Source organism: Talpa europaea (genome assembly GCF_964194135.1).
Source record: "Talpa europaea genome assembly, chromosome: 2".
NCBI classification, from domain to species: Eukaryota; Metazoa; Chordata; class Mammalia; order Eulipotyphla; family Talpidae; genus Talpa; species Talpa europaea.
In genome coordinates, this window is record NC_140068.1 from 130,316,295 (window position 1) to 130,342,023 (window position 25,729).

The 25,729-nt window shown below is 55.6% G+C and overlaps 1 pseudogene across 1 annotated transcript; it reads left to right on the forward strand.

The window, feature by feature from the left end:
- Positions 1-2,522: 2,522 nt before the first annotated feature.
- Positions 2,523-4,569, forward strand: LOC311188334 (olfactory receptor 11L1-like; annotated as a pseudogene). The gene is made up of 2 exons: positions 2,523-3,483; positions 4,281-4,569. The product of its transcript is annotated as an olfactory receptor 11L1-like (transcript).
- Positions 4,570-25,729: the final 21,160 nt, after the last annotated feature.

The window sequence follows — 25,729 nt, forward strand, 5'->3', positions numbered from 1 at the left end:
AGGTAGGCCCAGGGCTCAGAATGCCACCAGGAGAGGTGTGTTTGGAGCCAGAGGCCATGCCTGTGGGCGAGGGACTGCGAGCCTGAGGCTGCAGGCCCTGCGGATGCTCTGTCCAGGTGGGATCGCCGGCCCTGTGGTGCCTGGAGAGCATCAGGGAGGCCCTAGCCCAGAGGCGCCTGGTGGCCCTGGATGGCGGGAGGTCTGTGGTACTGGGGCATGTTTATTTCCATAAAGGCTCCAGGGAAGCTGTGAAATGAGATGTGGGGCTGGCGCCTGGGAGGTTCTGTCTCGGGGCGGGTCTTGTTGGCTGAGCTCATTGTAAATCAGGTGATCCAGTCCCTGGAATAGCCAGGACTTGATGTCAGCCCCAAGCAGGTCTGCACCCCCACCCCCATCACCCCACCACCTGCTCGCACCTCCACCCCTGCCACCCCCCACCCCCGCCAACCTCCCACCCTGTCACCCTGGCACCCCGTCCTGCCCCAAAGGGCTAGGCCCAGCAGGTCCTTTTTCCCTTGTGTCTTTGACTGCGTTTGAGGGGGACTTTAGGTGACTCAGAAATGGGGCCAAATGCCCTGTGACCCAACCACGTTGCCCATGCTGACCCCGTCAACCAGGCCCTGGTGGTCTCAGCATTTAAATTCTGCCTTTGTCCGGTCACTGCTCATGTCACGGAAGTGGGAGCAATGGCAGGAAAGGACCATGTTCCAAAGTGAATCGCATCACTCGCTGCCCTGTGGGGTCACGCTTCCCCTCAGCCTGGGCTCCTGGACTGGCCTGGGGTCAGCCTGCCCCGGGGCAGGGCCCAGGAACAGCAGTGAGCAGAGAAGGCCAGAGACTGTGGTCTGTGCTGTGCGCAGGAGCTGAGATGGGGTCAGAACAGAGACCCAGAGGTCTGGTGCCTCTGAGGAGGGTGGGGAGCGGCTGGGAGGGAGCAGGGCAGGCCGGCCCTAGGCACAGAGAGCAGACACCACGCAGCAGGGCCAGCTCCTGGGCGCAGCCAGCAGGTGGAGCCAGGGGCCTTTTTCACTGCAGAGCTCCAGGGACCATGGCTCCAGAGCCCTGAATTGGCCGCTCCCTGCAGCCTCACGCCCAAGCCCCTCGCCAAATCCTCTGCTTTGCGCTCTGGTTTCCAGCCTAGCAGAGGCCTCTGCTGTGGCAGCTGCTCTGTCCACTTTCCCAGGAGGAAGGATAGGTGTGCCTGGGGCGCAGGGAGACTAGAGCAGTCGGGTGGGAGGGGCGGTGCTCCTTTGGGGGATGAGGCATTTCCGAGGTGGGGGTTGTTGGTTAATTTGGGCAAGAGACCAAATAAAGCCACAGCTCAGCCTGCTCAGGTGCAACCTCTGCGGGAGAGGTGGGGAGAAGGGGGTGATGCACCACCCATCGGGCTCCCGGGGAGACAGAGGGGGGCGGTGAAGGAGGGCCTCCGGGTACTTCAGCTTCATCACTTTCCTACACAAAAAGTCTTGGAAGGTTTTGGAGAAGCGCCTGAAATAGTCACTAGGGGAGAGGGAGGGACGTGGAAGGGCCTGCGGCTGGAGTCCTGGGCCTGGGCATTACAGAGGTGACATCACGCTCAGTCCTTGGTGAGGGAAGCCCCTGATGGCGGGTGGATGCTGGCTTCATCCAGAACTAGGCTAGACCTTGAAAAAAAGGAGGGGTGACTTGTTGACTGGACACAAAATCCGATCACTAAGCTGGTGTCCACCTGGGTGAGAAGGTACCAGTGGAGATGCAGGCTGGCTCAGCCCTGGCCACACAGACACACACAGACACACTCAGATGCTCAAGTGCCCGGAGGAGGTGTCCATAAACACTGAGGGCAGAACACAGTCTCCCGGGGCTGGGAGACGGGCCAGGTGTGACCTGTTTCCAGATGAGGGTCACTTGTGGGAGGAAAGGGCCCAGGCCCTTTCCAGGAAAACATAGCTATTAATTTTTTAAGGGTTTATTTATTTATGCATACAAGAACTGGGGTACAGGCCAAAGGTTGGGGTGAGTGGGTGAGAGGATTTACCAGAGACCAGAGATAGAGTGGGGAGCATAACAGGCAGATCTACTGAAACACGCTGCTGAGGGGAGCAGCGGGGAGACAGAAGAGGTCTGTCTCGCCTTGTGGGTCACTCCCTGGCCGGGGATTGAACTCATGCCTTAGTGGCTGGCGACAGCTTCACAGTGCTGAGACTTAACCCTCGCGCCACCAGGGAGGCCCGGCTATTAATTGTATTTCCTGTGTTTGGCTCAGTGAGCACCTTCTCACCTGTGGTGTTGAACCTGAAACTTCTAGATTTCAGAGAGCCTGGTGAGTGGAGCTTGCTGAGGCCCTCCCCAACTCTTGTGCCCCTTTCACCTAACGTTGAAACCACAGTGGTCTAAAAGCCAGGTGGAACCGCGCACGTTCTTCCAGAAAGCTGTCGTGGAGACGGGAGTGCTCGAAGACAGTCTCTCATGTTCCAGATAGCACCGAGGATTTTCATGCCTTGTCCGCAGTGCTTTCCAAGGTCTCTTCCCCTCCGCAGGCGATGGAGCCCCCAAATGTGTCTGCTGTCACTGAGTTTCAGCTGCTGGGGTTCCAGAACCTTCTCGAGTGGCAGTCCCTGCTGTTTGCCATCTTTCTGTTCATCTACGTGCTGACGGTGGTGGGGAACGTCGTCATCATTGCCGTGGCGAGCCATGACCGGCGGCTGCACACGCCCATGTACACGTTCCTCAAGCACCTGTCCTTCGTGGAGGTCTGGGACACCTCCACCGTCGTGCCGCCGCTGCTCGCCGGCCTGCTGTCCCCGGGCCGTGCCATCTCCTTCCCCGCCTGCATGGCCCAGCTCTACTTCTTTGTGTTTTTCGGGGCCACGGAGTGCTTCCTCCTGGCCACGATGGCCTATGACCGCTACCTGGCCGTCTGCAGCCCCCTGCACTACCCCCTCCTGATGCGCCCCAGACCTGCGCCAAGCTGGTGGCCGTCTCCTGGGTGACCAGGGTGGGCACGGGGTCCTGCCCTGCCTGATGATCTCCAGGCTGGACTTCTGTGGCCCCAACCGGATCAACCACTTCTTCTGCGACCTGCCCCTCCATGTGGCTCTCCTGCTCCCGTGTCTACCTCACCGAGATGGTCATCTTCGCCCTGTCCATCGCCGCCTGCGCGTGTGCCTCCTCCCCACCCTCGTGTCCCACGTCTTCATCGTGGCCGCCATCGTAAGGATCCCCTCCGCCTCCGGCCCGCGAAGACCTTCTCCACGGCGGCTCCCACCTGGCCGTGGTCACTGTCTACTCCGGGACCACGATCTCCATGTACGTGCGCCCCAAAGCCCACCTGTCCCCTGAAATCAACAAGATCATTTCCCTCTTCTACACCGTGGTCACCCCACTGCCGAACCCTGTCATCTACCGTTTGAGGAACAAAGACTTCCAAGAGGCCGCGAGGAAAGTGATGACTAGGAGGGGCCGCGTCTGCGGCCTCAGAGCGCAGGGCAGCTTCTCGCTCAGGTGCGGCCAGTTGGCGGGGCCAGGCGCGGCCCAGTGCGGTGGGGCCCTCGGCGGGCACTGCCCGGGCTGCTGCAGGTGGGGGCTGCTTCCCCGCCCCCCCCCGCCCGCCGGCCCTGCTGTCCTCGCTCTGCCCTCCGGGGTCCCGCCGTGTGGCCGCGGGCTCCGCACGTCCTGTCCCCGTGCACGGCCGGCCCGAGCTCGTGGGGCCGCGGACAGAAGCCGCCCGGGGGCCCGCGCGGGGTGTCCCGGCGTCGCCCCGGCCCGCGGCAGGCGGCCCAGGGGCGCTTCCAAACGCCAGGCTGGTCTGCAGAGACTCAGATCCCGGGTGCGTGTTGAATGGAATCTTAGGAAAAGCAGTCATGGCGGGAGGAGAGGGCTGGGCGGGTGAAGGGGGCAGAGGCGAGAGACGGAGGGGCGGGGGGAGGAGGGAACCGAGGGGGAGGGGGGAGGGGGGAAGGGGGAGGGGGGAGGGGGCGGGGGAGGGACAGGCTGCCGTGGCCCTCGTGGCCGCCCCGTGAAGCTGCCGTCCCCGCCGACTCTGGACCCGCCGTCGACGCGCCGCTGCTGACCGGCTGCCCCTGCCCCTCCCCGGGTGCCTGTCCCCGCCGGGTGGGGGCCGGGGCGGCCTGGGGCGTCTCTGCCTCGGTGGCGTCTGTCTCCGGCCTGCAGCGGAGGCCTGCAGTGCCCGCGGCGCCCCGTCCCCGCCCGGCTCAGGGCTCCGCCCGCTGCCCTCCAGCTCGCCCCGGCCCCAGCGCGGGCCGCGGAGCTGCTCCCGCCTCCCCGGGCCCGCCCCCCAGGACGTCGTCGGGCCCGGGCGAGGCCTTCGGGCCGGGTGAGCGTGGACCCGGGCAGCGCGCGAGGGAGGCGGGGGACGGGCCGGCGCGGACCCGCCGCCCAGAGGCCCGGGAGGCCGAGGCCGGGGCCCGCCAAGGGGCAGCGCGAGGGCGCACGGGGCGGCGGACGCCCAGGACCGGCCAGGGCCCCCCGGCCGCCGCTTCCCGCCCGCCGCTCACCACGGGCGCCGGCCAGCCACGGGGGCCGCCGCGGGCCGCTCGGCGAGAGACACCGGCGCCCGCAGCTGCGTGAGTGGTGGGGCGACACCTGCAGCAAACGACGCCCTGAGGCCCCGGGCCCCGGGGCGCCTTCGGGGGACCCCAGAGAAGAGGCGGGGCCTGCAGCCCGCGGCCCCGCCCGTGTCTGAGCGCCGCCAGCCCTGCTTATAGCCGCTCTCAGGCTGCCCCGCCCACACAGCTGATTGGACCGTTTTTCAATCCTGAGGCTGATTGGACCGTTTAGCACCAGTCAGCTGGTAGCTCACACCTGATTGGGCCAGCCCACAAGCCGGGAAGCACAGGTTGCATAAAAAGGCGCTGAGGCGCCGGTCGGCTCTGGCCCCGCTGCCCGGATGCCAGGGCCGGGCGTGGGGCGGGGCTTGGCCAGGCTCTGCGGGGAGTAGCGGGAGGGGTGACCCGCCGCGCCCGGCGGATGCCCAGCGGTGGTCAGCGGCCTGCCAGGCCAGCGCTGTGGGCCTGTCCCTGACCCCCTGCCCTGGCGCCCGCTGTACGGGGAGCAGGCGGGGCTCCCTGCGCACCGAAGAGAGACCTGCGGGCTGAGGCGGGGCTTCCCCGGGTCGGGGTGGCGCTGGGGCTCGGAAATCCTCGGGGTTCCCGGGAACAGGACGCGCCCCCGAGCTAACCTGGGGCCGGGCCAGGGCCTCTCGGGCTTGACTGAGCGCGGGGCCGGGGCGGTTGTGGGGGCTCCGGGGGCGCCATCCCGCGGCAGCCGGGACGCACGGGGCCCTGCGGGGCCGGGAGACGCGTGGGTCGCGAGGAACGCTGCGAAGGCGAAGGCGCCCGCGCGGGCTGCGGGTCGGGCGAGGGGCGCGGCGGGGGCGCCCGGGGTGCCCGAGTCCTCGGCGGAGGGGCGTCCCAGCGCCCGGCGCCCCCGCCGAGCCCGCACCGAGGCCTGAGGACGCGCGGGCGCGGTGCCCGGTTCCGGGCCCCGAGCGGCCCTGCCTGGCGAGCTGCCTGCGTCCGCCCTGGCGCCGCGGTCCGCGTCCTGGGCGCCCGGGGCGCAGCCCCCCGCCCCCGCTCTTTGGGGCACGGAGTTCTGTGACACCAGCCCCGTCGCCCGAGCCTGTCCCCCGCGAGGTCCGGCTCCGCGCGGCCGGGGCGGGGGGCGCAGCCCAGGTGGCCAGGGGCACTGCTTCCCCCTGGGCGTGCCGACCCCGGAGCCGCCGGGAACGCCCCTCCGCCGGCGGGGGCCGCGGGGCGAGCCGGGCCTGACCCCCGGGCGGGCAGACGCGCCCTGGGCGCTGCCCCGTCCTCTGCAGCCGGCCCGGCCGAGCCGCGGGCCCGGGATGTCCTCGGAGGCTCGGACGCGCGCCCGCCCGCCCCTCGGGCTTCTCTGTGGCCCTGGAGGAGGGTCCTCAACGGCCGGGCCGGACAGGCGGCAGACGGACCCAGGGGCCCGAGGAGCTGAACCTGCGGGGCGGGGGCCCCTCGGGAAGCACCCGCGGTTTTTGAAAAAAGACATTTATTTATTTATTCATGCGCATAAGAGCCGGGGTGCAGCCAGCGGCAGGGGTGGGGGTGGCGGTGGGGAGACTCCCCAGGACAGCGAGGGGCGGAGCGGGCGGATGGGCTGAGGCGCCGCTGCGGGGCGGCGTGGCCAGAGCATAGGCTGCCCCTGGGGTCTGCGCCTGGCTGACCCACTCGGCGCCCGCCAGAGCCTCGGCCCGCGCGCCCTCGGCGCTTCCCGCCTCGGAGCTGGACTTGGGGACTCTGGGGCGCGTCCCTTAACGCCCGCCTTGGCGCTGCTTCTCCTGATTTTCCCTGCAGGCCCCCACCCCTTGCGTGGAGGGGACCCCGCTGCGCCCACCCCGCCTGCGTCCAGTCCTCCGGGCGCGTGACCCGCGAGGGGGGCGGGGGGTGCGCGGGGAGCGCCAGAGCCCCTCGGAGCGGGGGCCTGGGCCTGGGAACTGAAGCGATGGGCGGAGGACACGCGTCTCAGGGGCGTCCCGTTCATCCCTCACGTTGGGTCCTCACCGGACACACCCCCTTCTGCTAGCTGGTTCCCCTCACCGCCCCCCTCCCCACCAGCTCCTGGCGGGACCTTCCCCACAGGGGACAGACAGAGGCTGCCAGGGAGCCCAGGGGCCCCTTTGGTGTCTGCAGCGCGCGCCAGCCTCCTCCGCGGCTCCTCACCCAGGCGCCCTGGCAGGGTGAGCAACGAGTGCGCACCCCCGCCCGCCCCATCACCCCCTCCCCAGCGCGCCCTGCTCTGGGGCTCCCCTGCGGGGCGCGGCCATAGGTTCGCAGTTGAGCGTGGCCCCACGATGGGTCTCAGTCCCCCAGGCCCCCCCCCTCCGTCACGGGTGCCCCCAGGCGCCCCGAGGAGCCCAGGAAGACCCCCGGCGCGCCGCTGGCGCTGAGGAGGCGCCCAGTTCGCCTAATGAGCCCTGGGCCTCACAGGGGCGGTTTGGAAAGGGGGGGCTCCGCGCTCCGCTGTCCCCAGCGCGCCTCCCATGCGCTCCCTCCGCGCGGCTGGGGTAGCTGTGCCCCAGGATGGGAGGAGACCCCGGGGACCCCAGGGGCGCCCACAGACACCAGGAGGGCTCCGGACGCGCCTGAAAGACCGACCTGCGCCGTCCCCGGCTCGAGCTGCTGTCCCGGGTCCCATGGGGACTCCAGCAGGGCTCGGAGTCCCCAGCCCGGACCCGGGCCCGGTGGGCGGAAGCGCCCCCCCAGCCCCCGGCCCACACCCGCGCAGGGGACGGGCAAGGCCGCCTTACCGGGCGAGGGGAGCGGGGCGGGGAGCCTTGCGGTCAGCGCCTAGCTCCCCGGCCGCGGTCACCCCGTCCCCCCAAGACCGTAGTCACCTCCCCGACCCGGGGAATCCCTCGCGTCCACCGCGCCCCTCACTGACGGGACAGGTGTCGCTGCCCCCCCAACCCAGGGCGGGCCCTGACCAGGGGAGGCGGCGTCTACGCGGACCGGTCTCCCGCTGGGTACCCGGCCTGAGGCTCCTCCCCTGCCTCGAGTGTGGCCCCGGGCTCCTGCGCCACACAGACTCCAGATGGCGGGGGTGTCGGCACCCTGCTGCGCATCCTCCCTCCTCTGGGTTCCTGCCCGGCTGTCGGCTCCCCGAGAGGGCGGGATGGGGGCCCAGGGGGGCCCTGGAGGGGCCGAGAGCGCGGGCAGGCCCAGCGTCCAGGGATGGCCGGTCCACGCCGGCCTGGGCGCCACACCTGCTGGACGCACGGCTGGGCGGCTCTGGGGCCTGAGCCCCTGGGCGGACGAGCAAGGTCCGGGAAGTGGGGCGCGCGCAGAGCGGCGCGGGGTGCGGGCCTTTCCTAAACCGCGGTGCAGCAGGATCAGCCCGGGTCGCTGCCCGGCGCGGAGCTGCCCCTGCCGCGGGCCAGGAAGGGCCGGGAGCCCTGGAAGCGGCTCGGCTCCGGCTCGGGGGCGGCCCTCGAGGGGCGGGGCCGGGAACCCCCCTTTCCGGCAGCGGTGGGGCCGGCGGGGCGGAGCTGGTGGGCGGGTGGTGGGCGCTGCCAGGGCAGGGGAGCCGTGGTGGGGGGAGGGGGTGGCCTGGCGCTCCAGCTCGATTTCAGCTTTGGTCTCCACAGTGACCCGCGCCCCTGCGCGCGCGAGAAAACAGGAGGCGAGTTCTGCTTCCCGCGGTCCAGCTTCTTGTGGTCAATAATTATCTTCCTTCCTTTTTAGCTTTTGATACTTTCTAGTGAATTTAAGTTCGTAATGTATTTCTTGACCTTCTATATCAACAGTTGGAATGTACGACTTCTGGCACATTGAGAATTTATAAAAATGTTATTTAATACCCACAACTGTGCTAGCAGCAAGTTAACATGATAAAAAGAAATAGTGAGATAAATCATTTAGTAACACCAAGTAAGAAAAAAAAAACAGAAATCAATGGTTTTAATTGTGATTAAATGTTTGAATTCATACAACTTAAAGCAGTTAATGTTTTATTAACTTATATATCTAATTACGTTGTACAAGGCTGGCAAAAATGTTGGCAGTGAAGAGTGTGTTTAGAATGGTCTGATCCAGTTTCTTGTTCAATGTACACACTGGATTCTCATTATATTCCATAACGTTTATTGACCAGTGTAACAGCATCATGAATTAATGTTAAGAGTCACTTATCAGCACTAAAAATAAAAAGGCCAATCACTTAAAAGAGCAGTAGGCCGTTGTCAGCCCAGAAGCTCAAAGGTCAGGATTCTGCCACCTCTTCTACCGCTGGACACAAGGTTAGCCTGACTCAGCCCCTCCCAGGTGAGTGAGAGTGACTGAATGTCTGATATCCAATTGGAACTGCATTTCATCATGAAATATTTGGTGTGAAATTTTCAAGTATGGAACATCACAGATGGGAAAGTAAAGGATGATGCAGTCAGCGGAGAGGAGTTGAGGCCAGACAGCAGCCACACCCACGGGGCACTTCACTTCCCAAATGAGATCTTCTTCAAATCCTTTGCATGTCTATGAACACACCAAATGATAGTGTTACTTTTTGCGCATAAATCCGAAGGCTTTTTTCACTTCAATGAGTTCATAAAAATGCAGACACTCTGTGTGAGATTCCTGTTGATGACCTGCCCAGCCAGGGCATTGTCCTGCCATTCCCACCCGCCCACTCTAGGTGATGAAATAAATGGGGACAACACTCCTGTGAAGTGTGGTGTGAGTCATGGATGGCATCCCTAACACATTTCTAGGAATATTAGATACGAGGTAGACTACTAGCTACCGTTTTGTTTTGAGCAGATTGTTTCTCAAAAATTCCCACCCAATGATTTTTGTAATATTTTAGTAATTATACTGCACAGGGACTTAACTTTCTTATTTCTGCTGTCCACCAAGCGCTGAGTGTGTTTATGGTAAATGTGGTGACACCCACACCAGAGCTTCCAGAGGGTCTCCACCACATCACGTGTGTGGGTCCTTCTCTACAGTGGATCGCAACTGCTCAGATTCTAACTTGGACCCTAAGACCTTGTTTATGCTGTGAAGGCCTCACTCACTAAGTACAGGGGCCTCTGTCCTACCATGACCCCTGATCCCACATGTGACCGTGAGGGTCAGTGACATTAGAGGGGAAGCCGCCTTAGAGACTGGAGATGCTGCCCCAGGGACAACTAAGATGACAACAGATGAAACTGCTGCTGACAACTGCTGACAACTGAGATGAAACCCAGCCATCTTCTCTCTTGGCCGGGAGCTACAGAAATGGAGAACAGCAAAGAGTGGCTGAAAGTTCAGTTACTCCAGTATACACGGAATATCACATGGCACCTAAGAGGTAAAAAGAGCAACAACTAAAACTAAGGGTATATGAAGTTATCTTAATATGATGATGGTAAAGGGAAATGTATAATTATTGTGACAAAAATCCACAGCATTTGCTTTTATATATTCTCTTTAAAAATCTTTAAAAATGATTTCTTTCCTTATTAAACTACCATTTTACTTGCTCTCAAGTAAAATGAGCGGGAATGAACATTTACAAAGGAAATTAAACCCTCTTGATAGAGCATGGTCAGTGGTCAGATTGTATAAGTGGGGAATTAGCCTGCAATCATATGTGCTTTCCTCCCTTCTGGTCCTCTTTTATGGCCACTTTCTTCTTCGGGTAGTTTGCTGGAGTCGTCCGTTTATCTTCCGTGTCCCAGTTCTCACTGGGACCTGCCGCTTTTCCTCCCTATTAACTTTTTTGAATGGGAGATCTTACTCACAGCGTCTTCTCGCCGCCATGTTGCTCCGCCCCTCCTGTTAGAATTTTTTAATGTCTTCCGTGACCTTGCTCTTCCCTCCTCTTGGCTCCCTGAATCTCTCTGATACCCCAGCATTCGGGAACTGAGGGGGGATATTCTGGATATGTAGCCTGGCCTCCACTTAACAATCTCCCCCAACTCTCTGCCATCCGCAGCATCAAGACAAGACCTGTAGGACCTTTAATGGAAAGGAACTTTAATACAGTTAGTGTGCAACAAAGACAAAGGAAAGAATAAAGTTTCCAAATCAAGCACCCAAAGTCACCATCCCCTTGTGGGTAAATGTTCAGCCAAACAGGGTTGGCCCAAGCAGGGCCTGAAAGCCTGTTACTGTCTAAAGCACCTCCTGGCGGGGACCCATAGAAAAGGGGGGACAGGGCTGACAAGTCTGGAAGGAAAAGAGCAAAATCAAGGTAGAAGCTGCCATTGTCACCTCCCATGGATTTCTCACCCACACCTGTGTAACCCAGTCCAAGGCCAAGAAGCAAGCGCAGCTTCTTCACTTGTCTCTGCCCCATGTGCCTCCCCCAGGTCTCCTTCTGGCTCCATCCTGCTTCCTTCCTCCTCAGCCTCCTCTCCAGATGCTTCTTTCTGTTCAGCTTCACCCTCCTTAGATGGGGCAGGAACCTGGACCCTCCCCTGGGTACCCCCCATTACAGTCCTCTCCGTCACCAGCATGTACATGTGTGTGGTTGACACAAGCCCTGCAAGGACGGGCAAGGCCCCGGATGTGCACAGTTCCCTGGGCAGTTACAGGCCAGCACTGCTGCATCTCCCTAGGGGAGAGAGACGCTCCAGCTCCCCAGTGAGAGCCCGTGTCACCCACACAGACCTTCCCCCTCAGTGTCCCCTGTGCCGCCCCTTCCCTGCCCGGTCCTCTCTGGCTCTCCCTGCACCCCTTTCCGCCTCTGTCCCCTAAAGTCCCCATTTCCATCCTCTGCTTTTCCAGGAGTCTCCCCATCCTCCTAGCCAGTGCCCTGGGGGCTCTCCTAGGCCCCTCCCCTCATCCAAGGATGGAGAATGTCAGGTGATTCCCAGGAGGAGGGGCTTTCATCCTTGGAAGCAGAAGCAGAAACAAATTCAGGGACCCAGGAATCTAAGTTTCCATCCCAAGAGACTGAGGTGACCTATATATTTGCGGATTTGTCCAGAACCTAGGAACCAGTTGTCATGTCCTGGAGACCACTGGAGACTAAAAAGGACACTTAATCTGACACAGCACTTGGACACCCCCTTGTGTGCAGATCCCTGTCCTGCCCCTGGGGGCCCAGGGAGCCTGGGGAGGGCCTGGCTGAGCAGGAGAAAGGGCGGCTCTGGGCTCCTGTGCTCAGCCCTGTGGCCACACGGGGGCGCTGCCGCGCTGCTCCGGATTCTGGTGGAGCCTCCAGGACGGGGCGGGGGCTGAGGTGGGCAGAGTTGGGGGTCCTGGAGGGCGGCGTCCTGGGGGTGAGATGCTCTGTAAGGAGTCAGAGCAGCAGGGCTCAGAGGAAAGGAGACTCCGGAGCCTGCCCTGTGTGTGAGGTTTCCGTCTTTTTTCCCAGAACCCCTCTCTCCAGGCCCCGGATGATGATGCCTGGGAAAACTGGAAAAGAGAAAATTTTTCACTTCTACAACCTATTCAATATTGAGGGCATTACAAAAAAATAACATTTAGGGCCTCCCTGGCGGTTCAAGGGGTTAAGACGCAGCACTATGCAGCTATCCGCAGCCACTGCGGCATAAGTTTGATTCCCCAGCCAGGAAGCTGCCCACATGGCGCAGCAGACCTCTCCTGACTCGCTCCCTTCTCCCCCCAGCAGTGTATTTCAGTCGGTCTGCCTGTTCTGCTCCCCACTCTGTCTCTGGTTAATCCTCTTACCTCCACATTTCTGGCCTGCACCCCAGTTCTTGTATGCATAAATAAATCTTCATAAAAAAATAAATTGATCTTTAAAAAAAAACATTTAAAGAATACTGTTAGATTTATAGAAAAGTTGCAAAGGTAGTACAGGTATTGTTTATCCCACACCATTTCCATTTTGTTAACATCCTACATGAATACTTTTATTTTTTTACAACTAATGCAGCAATGTTGACATAATTACTAAATGCCATACTTTCATTAGTTTTTGCTAATGTCCATTTTATTCTCCATAATCTCATCCAGTTTGCCTGGATGACAGTTTCTCAGACTTTCCTTGTTTTTAAAACATTGACACTGGTGAAGAGTGATGTTTGGGAGAGGTGTTGGGATCACAAGTCTTGGGTCACCTCTAAGAAAAGCTTCACCAGAGTCCTCCTTTCAGTGGCTTGTGGGCACACACACACATGCACACACACACACACAAAAGGAAAGAAGAAGCAGCTGCTTGCGCAGATGCCGGCAGGTAGGAGGAACTGCCCCTGGAGTGGGCGGGTGTGTGAGGAGAATCCTGCAGGCCCCAGGCGGAGCCTTGGGAGCAGAGCTGTGACTTCCCAGGGCAGAAAGGGCCCTGAGGTAGTGTTCTGGTTGGGAGGGCTCATTCCTTTGTGGGATTGTCATCTGTCATTAAATTAATTACTTCTATGGTGTGACTAGACTGATTTGTCAGGAGCAGCGAGTCTCTGCAAAGGCTCCATCCCCACATCCCAGCTCTGGTCTGCGCCTCCTTATACTTCCTGCAGCATCTGATACTTGCTATATCAGTTGGCCCAAAACAATTTTTATTTCTATAGTTGGTTTAATAACTGTGCTAATCACTTCTACCTCCACCTCTAGTTTTTTTTTTTTTTAAAGATTTATTTTATTTATTTATGCAAGCACTGGGTACAGTCAGAAGTGCGGGAGGGTGAGAGAATTCACCAGAGCCAGAGCAGAGAGCAGACAGGCAGAAGGACCGAAGTACACTGCTGAGGGGGAGCAGCGGGCGGCAGGAGAGGTCTGTGTGCCATGTGGGACCCTCCTCCAGTGGCCGGGGAGCAGCCGGGGATCGAACCAGCGCTATAGAGGCTGCGGGCAGCTTCATAACCCAGCGCTCAACTGCTGCGCCACTGGGGAGGCCCTCCACCTCTAGTTTCTGGTCATGTGACCCCTGCACCCTAAATTTTCTACTCTTAGCCTCCATCAAGGAGCACTGCTCAGGACTATTGTTCTTCAACTTAGGATTTTTTTTTTTTTTTTTTGACTGGGACTCTGGGTTTAGGGAAGCAGACCCCAGGGGTGCAGGGCCATTGTCCACTCAACACGTCAGTGCTCATCATGTCCACCTGACTCATCACTGAAGGTGTTAACCTTCAATGCCAGATTAAGGCAGTGTTACCCAGATACCACCTTACACCTGTGAGAATGACCCATTGAAGTGTGTGGAGAAAAAGGAATTCTGGTGGTGGGTCAGAATGGAGACTAGTCCTGTTAGCCAGCAGAATAAGGGGTTCTTAAACCTGTGCACTTCACATGAGTTATGTCATCAGCTGCATAAAGACAAAACATACTCTAATGCATAACACCTTCGTTAGAAAAGAAAATTAATACAAATCAGTGTGCAATAGAGAATTAATGTGCAATAGCAAAAGAGAAGAAAAGGAATATAGGTAGAATAGTTCCCAAGTGAAGCACCCAAAGTTACCCGTCCCCTCATGGGTAAATGCCCAGCCAAACAGGCTTGCCCAAAGCAGGCCAGCTGAGGCCCAAAGGCCTGCCACAAGGTGAAGGCATCTACTGGTAGAGACCCATGGGACAGGGGTAGGAAAGGTCAGGCAAGTCTGGAAGGAAAAGAGAAAAGTCAAAATCCACAAAAACATAAGAGCAGCCATTGTCAGCCTCCCCTTGAGTCTCTCATGCACGTCTTTGTCTCTTTCACGTGTCTCTTTCCATGTCCCCAACTCCTTGGCACAAGTCCAAGCCTGAGGAGCGAGAGTGGCTTCTTCTTGGAATGTCTCTCTGCTCCATGCGCCTCCTCCAGTCTCCTCTCCCCATCGTGCTCCACGTCTTCCTCCTCTTCCTTGGCGTCTCCTCCCTGCTCAGCCCCACCTTTCCTGGGGTGGGGCAGGACACCTGGAACCTCCCTTTTCTATGGAGAGCACATGGTACAGTCCTGCCCCTGTGGAGAACAAACGAGGGTTCCTCAAAATATTCAAAATAGACCTGTCACCCGGTCAGGGACTCCATTCCTTGGTATTTATCCAAAGAAGGTAAAACACTAATTCCGAGGAATATGCGCCTCCTATGGTCACTGCAGCGCTGTCCACCATAACCAAGCTATGGACACAACCTAAGTGCCCAACGGCAGAGGAGGGGATAAAGAACACAAGCTTTATACCCAGTGGAATACTACCCAGCTGTGAAAAAGATGAAATATTGAATTTGCAACAACATGGACAGATGTGGATGGGATGACGCTAAGTGCTGCACCTCCCCCTGCAGTGACCTTTTGCGCAGTCTCTCAACCCTGAGACGGCCTCATCGTTCACTGCTGTGCTGGTCCGCGGCAGCTAAGTGAAAAAGTTTGGAGGCGAAAGTTAAATACTGGATGATTTTATTCATATGTGAAATATAAAGAAACAAAGCAGGGACTGGTAAAACTAAACCAAAACAAACTCTAGAACTGTAACTGCAAAACTGAAGCTATGGGGTGGGGTGAGAGCAGGAAACAAGGTAGGAAGAGGGTCCCATGGACTGTGGTGGAGGACTATGGGGGCCCTTAGGTGGGTGGGAAGTGATAATGAACATCTAAAGAGGGTGACCCTGTGCCTCGCACACATGCAGTGTGTAAACCAGTGTTACCTCAACTGAATAATACAATGAGGGGAAAAAAGAAAAGTTCTTAAGCAAAAGAAAAAAATTAACTGGTCTTCTCCATCAATCACCGGCCTCAGGACTTTGCCTTTGCCTCCTCACTGTCATGCAGGCTGAGGGGCTGGTTTCCCACAAGGGCAGAGGCAGGAGGTGCAGGGACTCCTGGGGCTGCTCAGACACCGCTGGGTAGAGACAGTGCAGAGAGGGCGGCTCTGAGGGGAACCAGAGACAGAGGGTTAGAGTAACCCCAGTGCTGAGCGAGGATCTGGTTCCCAAGGAGAGGGGAGTGTGTGTGTGTGTGTGTGTGTGTGTGTGTGTAACAGCAGAGACAGGATACACAACATAAGATGATGGGAAGTCAATTAACATCAAGCTCCAGAATAAATTAATTCAAATCACACACAGAGTAGAGAGTGTCAGAACAACAACTCAGTAAATACAGTTCCACGGAGAAGCAGTTTTTGAGCAGGACTGAGAAAGCATTGGACCTGAAGAGGAGGAGGAGGTTTAGAAATACCTCATGGTTGGCTTGAGGTGGAAGGAGCTGGGCAGGAACCCCTCCAGGCCCCGCCCACAATATGGTGGCACCTTCACCCTGACAGCTCCCTCCCCCAAACCTCAATTTTTCTCTCCTTTGGAGTCACCATAGAAAACCCACTGGCCTCAGAGTCAGGGAGCACCATGGGCTGCAGCTACTTTCTCTCTAGACCAGAGCAGGAGGGAGCCACACAGGGGGAGGGGGGAGTGTGTGCCCTGCTGGCCTGGCCCAGGGGCTGGATTAGCCCAGGTCACCCCAGTTACCCAGCTGAGCCTTTGTCCACAGTCCAGGAAGGGAGGGAGAGATGGAGCAGGGTCTGCCTCAGCTCCTGGAGGAAGGTGTAATGTTAGGTGGGTGAACTTAGGTTTCTTTCTCATTCTGGGCTCCCCCATCTCCCCAGGTACCCCTCCATGTGCAGCAGGGAGAGGATCTCAGAGAAACCCAGGCTGGATCCCGCACCTCCCTCCCCACTATAGTGTTCAGGGTGAATCCCCTTGTATTCATGGCTACACTGGAGGAGAGCACAGAAAGGTAAGTATTATTATTGTATTCGCAAGTGATTAGAAGTAAGATTTTTTACTATAAATGCTCTTTTATTTTTGTTGTTGCTGTAACAGTGCTGTGCAATCAGAAAAAAACCTGGGAGAGGGAGAAAGTGTGGACTTGAGTTTTCATGATGCAAACAAAAAAAAAAAAAAAAAAGGAAAAAAGCCAAAAATGAAAATAAGACAAACATGGATTATTCAGTTTAACCCATGACACCCTGGAAGTTGCCAGATATCATGATCCCAGAGCAATTAATGTCTGTGGGGAGTGAGACTCAAAAGCCCAGCCCAGGAAACACAGCGGGGGATGCAGGGCTCTGACCAGCCCAGGGCCCCCCTGCTGTGGCAGCTGCAGTGGGGAAGGGTCTCCGAGCTGAGGAGTCTGGGAACTCAGTGTGGTCACATCCACTGGAAACATCCAGAGTGAGGTTGGGTCATCCTAGTGACAGCTGCCTCACTACCAGCCCAGGCCGTCCTACTATTGATAAGTCAAATTTAAAAAATTCCTCCCTGGAGGGAAAGTGTCAGGGAAAGGTGGTGGTGTCCATGCAGGCCCTTCCCTCACAGCCCGGCCCAAGGAGAGTCCCCGAGTGTCTCCTCAGGGGCCTCTGCTGCCTCCTCTAGTGAGCAGAGGACTCACATCACGGGGGAGGGAGACCTGCCCTGCCATGTCTTCCCTCCCGGGGATCCTGTGGGGAGTGAGCCCCTGAGCACGTGTGCAGACAGCTCGGGACCCAGCACAGGGAGTGCTTGATCCTGAGGGCTCCTGGGCCTTTGTGGGAAGGAACTTGAAATATAATTAGGTCTCCCCAGCTTCTCCTGGAGCTCCCAGAGGGACAGGGCTGTGCACACAAGGGGAGCCGCATCCAGAGTAAGGTTCTGTGTCTTAATTGTCTCCCCAAGAGGACATTGCCTGCTCCCTAGAAGCTTCCTGGAGTGCTTGGATATCTAAATAACATTAAAATATTACGAAAATCGAAGCCTCCACCATCTGGGCGTCTAGCTCATCCCAAACCTGGCATTTATCCGAAAGACAGGCATCCTAAGACATTCAGGCACCCGAGCTCAGAACGCCCCACCCATTGCCTTCTCAAAACAGCACCATGCCTTGAGAACATCTTACCGACAAGGTAAAGGAAGGCTAAGGCCTAGGGTAAGGCAAAACTTAATTCTTTGCTCCCTCTAAGGAGCCATGTGGAATGGGGCATGGTGAGAACCTGAGGTTTAAGGAAAACCCGGCGTTTGGGGATGACCTGACAGTTTGACTTATAAGTTATAGTTTTCAATAGAGAATAATTGAACTTAAAAGAGTGTTCATAAGTTTGTTTAATCGCCACTGGGTGGTAAAAACATCCATCGTGATGTTGGAAAACGACGCCTCTGGTGTGTTTCAGTCCCTAAACTGATGTTTGCAGGAAGTTTGCCTTTTCTTTCTTCTGGATTGTAGAATCAAGTGCCAGGTATCAACTTTTATTCAATTTTTTTCCCAGTGGGAAATTTTCTTCAATTCTCAAGTCAGAATTTACTAATATTTGAAGCTGCTGTCACCTGATGATTTTGGAACGGATTTCACCAACCTTCTTCATTCCAGTACACATTTCAAACTCCTTCATACTTAGAATCTTCACCCTGAAGATTTCCTCTGTGAGGGCTGTGATAAACGACTCTTTGAAATAGAAAGTTGCGGGCCTCCCTGGTGGTGCAGCGGGTGGAGCACTGCGCTGTGAAGCTGTCCGCAGCCTCTACAGTGTGGGTTCGATTCCCGGCCGCCCAGGGAGAAACCCACATGGCACGGCAGACCTCTCCTGCCTCTCCCGCTGCTCCCCTCAGGAGTGTCTTCTGTCTGTCTGCCTGTTCTGCTCCCCACTCTGTCTCTGGTGATTTCTTTCACCCTCCCAAGCCTCTGACTATACTCCAGTTCTTATATAAATAAATAAATCTTTAAAAAGAAATAGAAAGTTGCCTATATTTTCCAAAATTCAAATCATAATTCATAAAAGGGCTTCAATCACTTCCCCCACCTCTCAAAAACACTGTCTCAATTCCTTCCCACTGCACGGTCTGGTTAGGAACTGAACCAAACTATATTAAGGACAATTATAAATGAAAGACTTGAAACAGTGGATCAGAGGGAGGGATAGTGACGGAAAGAAAATTCTGAATAAACGGCATCATTCCTCATAGGGCCCAAATCAACCTTTGGAACACATAAGCCAATTTAATTCCTCTTGTTATCTCTCATAAGTGAGAATTTTGTGGCAATACCAAATGCCTGAGAGTTTAGGACATTTTTTTTTTTCTTTTTCTCCAAGTGGGAGTTGGAGTTATCTGATTTCAGCAAGGTTGGAGGATGGTGTATGAGGAGAGCAAGAGGTTCCAATGGAGCTCAGATTGAAGTCCAGCCCTTGCTATGCAACTAGTGGGCTTTGCTCATGCCTTGACACTTCTTTTGACAAGGAAAAACTTCTATTTACTTCCATAGGGAAGGGTTTGCTTTCTGGGTCTGCTTTCATGTGTAGATGTCTAAAGTGAGAAATCCCACCTTGTCTCATTATTTGTACTCCCATTTTTACTGTGTTTCTCTAATTATATTATGTAAATATCACACATTCATTGTGAACAACTCAAACCATTTATAAAATATGAAACTCTGAAATATAAAAATGTAATTAAAAATATCTTGTCATCTTACCATAATAATAAACATTAATATTTTGGTGACATTTTTGCATGCATCTCTTTACATATCTATGTGTTTTAATAAACAGCATTTAGCATAAATGATAATTTTCCTGTGGATACCTTTCCACACCCATCTCAGCAGCTTAATCCCCATCTCCATTTTCCCCAAGTAACACACATATCTTAGCCAGAAAAAAAACTTGAGATTTTGCATGGGAATAGTTTATTTGGGTTCATTACCGTGGGAACAGGAAACATAAAGCAGGGAGTGGAAAAAAAGTTGATACCAGGGAGCTTTACTGACCTGGGTACTGCCATGGGCAACTGGGGTTCAATCTCCCTGACAAATAAGGTGCAACTGGACTAAGGTGGTGGAAGTTGATACCTGCATGAAACTGCTTACTATGATACAATAAACTATAGCAGTAAAAAGGTGAACTGAAGGGATAGAAGACATGAGGTCTGAGAAATGTCCAATACAGTCTACTCCTTACACCACTCAGATCTTTTCATGGGCTCTGTGGAGTCCAGTCAGTCACAGGGTCTTTGATGTGGTGGCCAGTGACAAGCTCTACAAAAGATCAGTTAATGGGCCAAGCCTCCACAGATGCATGTGGTCACAACACCATTATTAATGTGCTTTGTCTCTTTCCCACACAGCCATTCCAGATTCCCCTCCCCCTGGAGCAAACCTACATTCTTCATCCCTGCAGAGTGGGAGGCTGAGTCCCTCACCCCCATCAGGACATGGTTGCTGCATGGCCTCTTTGTATTTCTACTTGGCAAGAAGCCCCAGTTCTCCAGAGTTTCTGCACATGCTCATTTCTTATTACATTGTGCAGCAGCAACCCTAGCTCCTCATAGTAATCAGGGTCAATTATTCTGAAAACAATAACAATAGAGTTCATTATGGCTCACTGGCTCAAGGAATATAAATGCTTAGGCAGTAGATATAACATCAAATCTAGCAGAACCTTGCTGGTACAAATATGCCTCCCAACGTCCCACCTCACGTCCCTGGAGAGCCTCTAAACTAATAGGGTGAATGCGTGGGGTGAGAAGGATAAATTCCTCCAGTGGATCATTAGGAGTAATGGTGAGAGTGGCTGATCCTTCTTCACCTCTTAGTTGCAGGATCCATGCTTTCTCGATATTGGAACACAGATTATATATTGGCCATTACTCAATGTGTATAACACATGTTGAAAGCTGCCTACCACCATCTCAGTGTTTTGCCCAAGATAAAATGTTAAAAGTTTTTAATGTCTCTCCTCCTTCAATTATGCTGTCAACTTCCAAGTGACATGCTGTGTGGTAGAATCAGTGATTCCTGCAGACATGCTGCCAATGTCATACTTATTTCACCATAAAACGTGCCCCTTATCAGAGGCAATGTTATATAGGCTCTATGCTGGTGAATCAGGCAATCTGTTGGCTCTTGAATGGAGATGCTGGCAGTCAGGGAAGGGAATCTTACATCCAGAATGGATGTCAATTCTTGAGAACACATCACTCTCCATAACAGGGTAAACTGAGTGAAGAAATCCACCTGTTTCCATGTAGCTGTCTGGTCTACTTAAGTGATGTTATCACAGCAAGAGCTTGACTGTGATTTCTTTGACTGGAAATCTGGGCATTCGTGAGTGACAGTGACTTATGAATCTCCCATGATGAGAAAAAACTCATGCTACTGGACTCAGGTATGATCAAATCACCCTTAATCTCGATTTCTATGACTTTCAGGGACTGTTGAATAAGCCCTGGGGTGACCAACGAGAGAGGCTGAGTGTTATCCACACAAAGGGGATATTATCTGTGGTAGGTGCTCTCTGAGGTGAGAACTCACATGAGACACAAAGGTCTTACAACGTGTGTCCACTCCCATGGACAAAAATGCCTCATTTCCTAATTTCCTTTGACGTTCATCTTCTCATCTTGCTCCTTCTCAGCACTGAATCATTCAGAAAGTCACAAGCCACTGCCAGGAGTCTATTTTATAGCCGTAACGGAGGGAGGTCAACATTGCCACCATTCAAATTAAGTCATCAGGGCACTGCCTGCAGCTCTTGCCAATCCTCACTGTCTCATTGGGTGCTCCTGGGTGAGGCTATTTAATGAAATTGTAGCCCTGGATGTCCCATTACATCTCTAATCTTAATATCTTCCTCCTAAAACATATGTTCTTATAAATGGATGCCCTAACATGGACTGATATAGACATTAATAATGATTTCTTGATTATACTTATGTAATGACCTATGGCTGATTTGATAGATATTGCTCATTTACAAAACCCTACTGTTTAACTAAAATTCAATATCCCCAATTTTTTTTTTCTTTCGGCATAGGGATAAGAGGATTCAGCAGAGACAGAGTGGGAAGCAGAACAGGTAGATTTACTGAAATACACTGTTAAGGGGAGCATCTGGTGAGATAGGAGAAGTCTGCTGAGCCCTAGCAGGGTCAGCTCCCTGAGCTGGCCTAGATTCAGGCCTCAGTGGTGACAGCGCTGAGACTTCACCCCTAGGACACCAGGGAGGCCCAGCAAACCAAATTTGCATTACACCTACCATGTGTACTACCTCTATTGTGTACTTGGGAAGATCCCAGGTCACCACTTATTTGGTTCCTGCTCTGTAAAACGCCCAGGTAGAATTCAGAACAGAGACAGCAGACATATGAAGGAATCACTGCCTGAGGGGCCTGGGCAGTGAGTGGTTTGGCTAAAGGGTTTACACTAGTTGTAGATCTTCTGCATAGGCCATAGCAAGAAGGAGGCCAGCACTATGACAGAACTGGACGCAAAAGGAGTGAAAAAATTTGGGTGATACAAAACAAACTTTATTAGTATTTCTATAATGAACAAGAAACCCTGGAGGAAATAAAATGAAAACAATTTGAAATCAATTAGGAAACAAAGATTTTTGAATTACAAGAGGAGGGCCAGGTGTCAGTGGGTGGAGGGATAGTAGAAGTTAAACAAGGATATGTGGCTAGAGAGGTGGGTGAGGAGAGGTTTGGGGTCAGCGGTGCTTAGTCAGCACCAGAGGTGGGCAGGCAGGACAGGGGTCAGGGGATGGGACCCTGGAGGAACGGCATCAGGTGAGCACCCTCTGCATATGTTGTTCCAGATGAACAGGAGAGCCCAGCAGGCCTGCTGGGTCAGACAGACAATGCCCAGGGTACTGTAGCTGTTCCTGGGCACTCTGAGCTCACTAAACCCCTACATAGCCTGAAACTCCCCAGATTCCAGCAGGATGTCCCCAGGCTGCTGAGCTAATACCAGCCCTGCTGGGGAAACTAGTCCAGGACCTGCAACCTGTGGGACAACCTGCTGGACATAACCATACACCACCTGTTTGTGGGGAGCCAGGCCCTAGCCAGGCCCCAGCAGGGCATGCTGGCAGTGGTGTGTTTACACCAGCCCCACCGCGGGAGACAGGTAGAGGCCAGGATGCTTCAGGAGCTGCCCAGTGTGGGCAGTTCACACCCACCCCTTCTGGGGAAGCCAAGACTGGCGCAGGATCCCAAAGACTTCTTTGAGGATTTTGAGATAAGAGGAGTGCTGCAGGAGGAACCAGACAATGACCAGGATGCTGCACCCCATGGGGACAGTGCTGAGCTCACTCCACCCCTGCTGGAACAGCCAGGCCCTGGCCAGGAGAATGCAGCCTATGCAAGAGCGTCCTGAGCTCGAACCACACCTGTGGGAGGAAGCCACTTCTGGCCAAAATCCTGCAGGTTCAAGTGAGGGTGCGAAGGCAGCAGCAGCCCTGCCTGGGGAACCAGCCCCTGCAGGGATCCTGCAGCACAAGCAGAGACAACCCCGGTGTCTGCTTCTCTCCAGTCAGCAACTTGGCTGGGCTCTGGCCTGTCCCATGGGCTGCAGGGGAGCCTGACTGTGCTCCTTGAGAAGCGGCTAGAGATGCGATTGGACAGGCCATCAGCCACATGCCAGATTGCCACTTGCCTTTTCAAACAGACCACATGCTAGAGCCCTGAGCAGGGACCACCCTAAAATAGGGGGCCCTTGGTATTCTGTTCCTCAAATGAGGCAGTTGCAGATGCCAGGTCAGACTGCTCGTGGTCCAAATCTAGCCCGTGTGGTCTCCTCCAAGGGCCACCTGACCCTACCCCGCCCAGCCGGGCCCATGCACCAGCCTGGGCCACTCACCCTCGGACGGCTCCTCCAGGGATTTCAGGTACTGCAGCCAGTTCCTTTGGACATGTGCCCCAGTCTCAAAGTTGCAGGTGCACTTCAACCTGGGCTCTGTGCTGGGACAGATCCCACACTGGGCTGTGGGAGGACAGTCGGGGAATTGCACTCTCTGGGTCTCTTCAACTTCCTGGACACAAAAGATCTCCGGGGAGTAAACAGACACACCTGCTGGGTAGCAACCAGCTGGGGCAAGAGGGAGCAGCCATGACGCTTTGGGTCCCACCACCAGCCAGGCTGGTTCTGGTGTAGACATGAGCAGACTCCTGGGTGGGCCAGACCCTCCTTCCTGGAGCACGCACACACTCACTCTCACCGCACGCACACCCGCACTCACAGGGGGAAGGGAGGAGTAGGGGAATCAGAGCCCTGGAGTGGTCTGACCTGTCCCCAGGGCCCCCCTAGTTACCTCAGGGGCAGTGCTGGCGCTGGCCTGAGGCGTACGCACAGGCTCCTCATGCCTTTCAGCAGAGTGTGACACGAGTTTCGGGGACCTTTTTTGGGTCCACTGTGGGGAGACCTGGGCAAACAGCAAGAAAACGTGGGGCGGGTCCAGGCCCACCAGGCAAGTGAGCTGGGTCAGGTTTGGTTCAGAACCAACTGCCTGGGGACCAGGGTTCCGAGGTCATGTGTGCCCTGTCATCTCGCGGAGGTGATGTCACTTCCTGGGTCCCCTTCCCTGGACTTCCTGCTCAGACAGATGCCCAACCCGCTCCGCGCCCCCCTGGCCTGCCACATGGCTACCTGGGCCACTTCCTGTTGGCCCTCCATACCAGGCTCATCTCACAACACTGACAGCAGCACAGCCTCCCAGAGACCTTGGATGGAGCCATGCAGCCAGGGACAACCTGGGGACCCAGGTCTCTGGCTGCTGACCTGGCTCATCCTCCCTGCCAGGGAGCAGGCCCTGCAGCATCGGCAACTCCAGGCTCCTGTCTCCCATGGGCCCAGAGGAGCTCCAGAGTGTGGATCATCTCCCTGGGGCGGTCCTGGGGAGTGGGCCACTCCTCTCTGCTGCCCTTGGAGGGGAGGCTGGTGTCAGGCTCACAGAACTTGGAGGGTCCCACCCGGGGAAGGGCACCTGCACACGCCTCACCCAGGCCTGGCCAGCCCTGCTGGGGGCAGAGACATCTCCCACCCGGGGTGCCTGTCCTCCCACCCAGTGTGCCTGTCAGCCCTGCTCCTCTCTGGCCGTGCCCTACAGGGCCCTGTGGGCCCAGACAAGGTGCCAGGGCCACAGACAGTGCACACCTGCCGGCCACAGACTTCTCAGGGCCCCCTGCCTGCTCACACACCTGCCCACCTGCCTGGAGGTTGTATTGACTTGGGGCTGGGTTCTGACTGGGACGAGGCCACCCAAGGCAGGGGGTGTCCACTCCAACAGTGACTGATGCCAGCGAGGCCTCTTCTGTCTCCTTCCCTGTCCTCACTGGCTGACTCTCCCTTTCTCTTTCTGTATGTCCCTCTGATGTTCTCTCTCCCCCTCTTGGTCTGTCCTCATCTCACTCTCTGTGTGTGTCCCTGTCCTTCTCTGCTTCTCTGTCCCTGCCCCATTCCTCTGTGTCCCTGTCTCAGTCTCTCTCTGATCCCCAGTGTGCAGAGGACCAGAGGGAGGGAGGGAGGAGCACAGGGGACTGAGGTGATGGTGCACGGGTGCCTTGGAGAAGGAAACTCTATGGGGACTACACCTGAGGGGGTAGGTGGAAAACAAATAGTCTTTACAAGTGAAAAGTGAAGTTAAAAAATAAAAAAAAGAAGAATATAAAAAAAAAAATACAATCACGCCTGCAGGATCCTCATCCTGTCTTGGCTTCCCCAGCAGTGGGGGTGTGAACTGTCCACACTGGGCAGTTCCTCAAACATCCTGGCCTATACCTGTCTCCCGCAGTGGGGCTGTTTTGATCCTGTCTCCTGGAGGCAGCATAAAATTGGGTTTTGTTTTTGGTACAACCAGTCACTCTGTGTCTTTCTGTTTGGTGAATTCAATTCATTTCCATGAAGGGTGATGACATGATGACTTACTACTGCGCTTTTGTCTTTAGTCAAATCCAGGCAAGAAATGTGTGGTAGGGCCTCCCCGGTGGCGCAGCGGTTGAGCACTGGGTTGCAAGGCTGCCCGCAGCCTCTGCAGCATCGGTTCGATCTCTGGCTGCTCCCTGGCCACCGGAGGAGGGTCCCACATGGCGCGCAGACCTCTCCTGCTGCCCGCTGCTCCCATCAGCAGTGTACTTCATCAGTCTGCCTGTTCTGCAACCTGATCTGGCTCTGGTGAATTCTCTCACCCTCCTGCACTTCTCACTGTACCCAGTGCTTGTATAAATAAATAAATAAACAAATCTTTAAAAAAAAAAAGTTGTATCTCAATAAATTTGCTTTAAAAACATAACAAATAGGGTCTACAAGTTGCCCTGTGTCTGTCCTCCACAGTATCCTCATCAAGGGCTTGTGGGGAAGGAAACTGCCTGAGCCCACGAGGAGCTGAGCACAGACGGTTTCACTGGACAGAAGCCGTCATGGCGCCTCCTCTGCGTGGTCCTGAGTCACGCGATGAGATGCTGACATCACGCTGCTTCTGTGATGGGAGAGACTTTAGGGGCCTTGGGTGGGAGGCAGCTTATTTTTCATGTGGGCAGAATAGAAATAATGAGTGTCCAGAAGGTCTACTGTGTTGGTTTTCAATTCTCCACCAGTTCTGGGATACACAGGA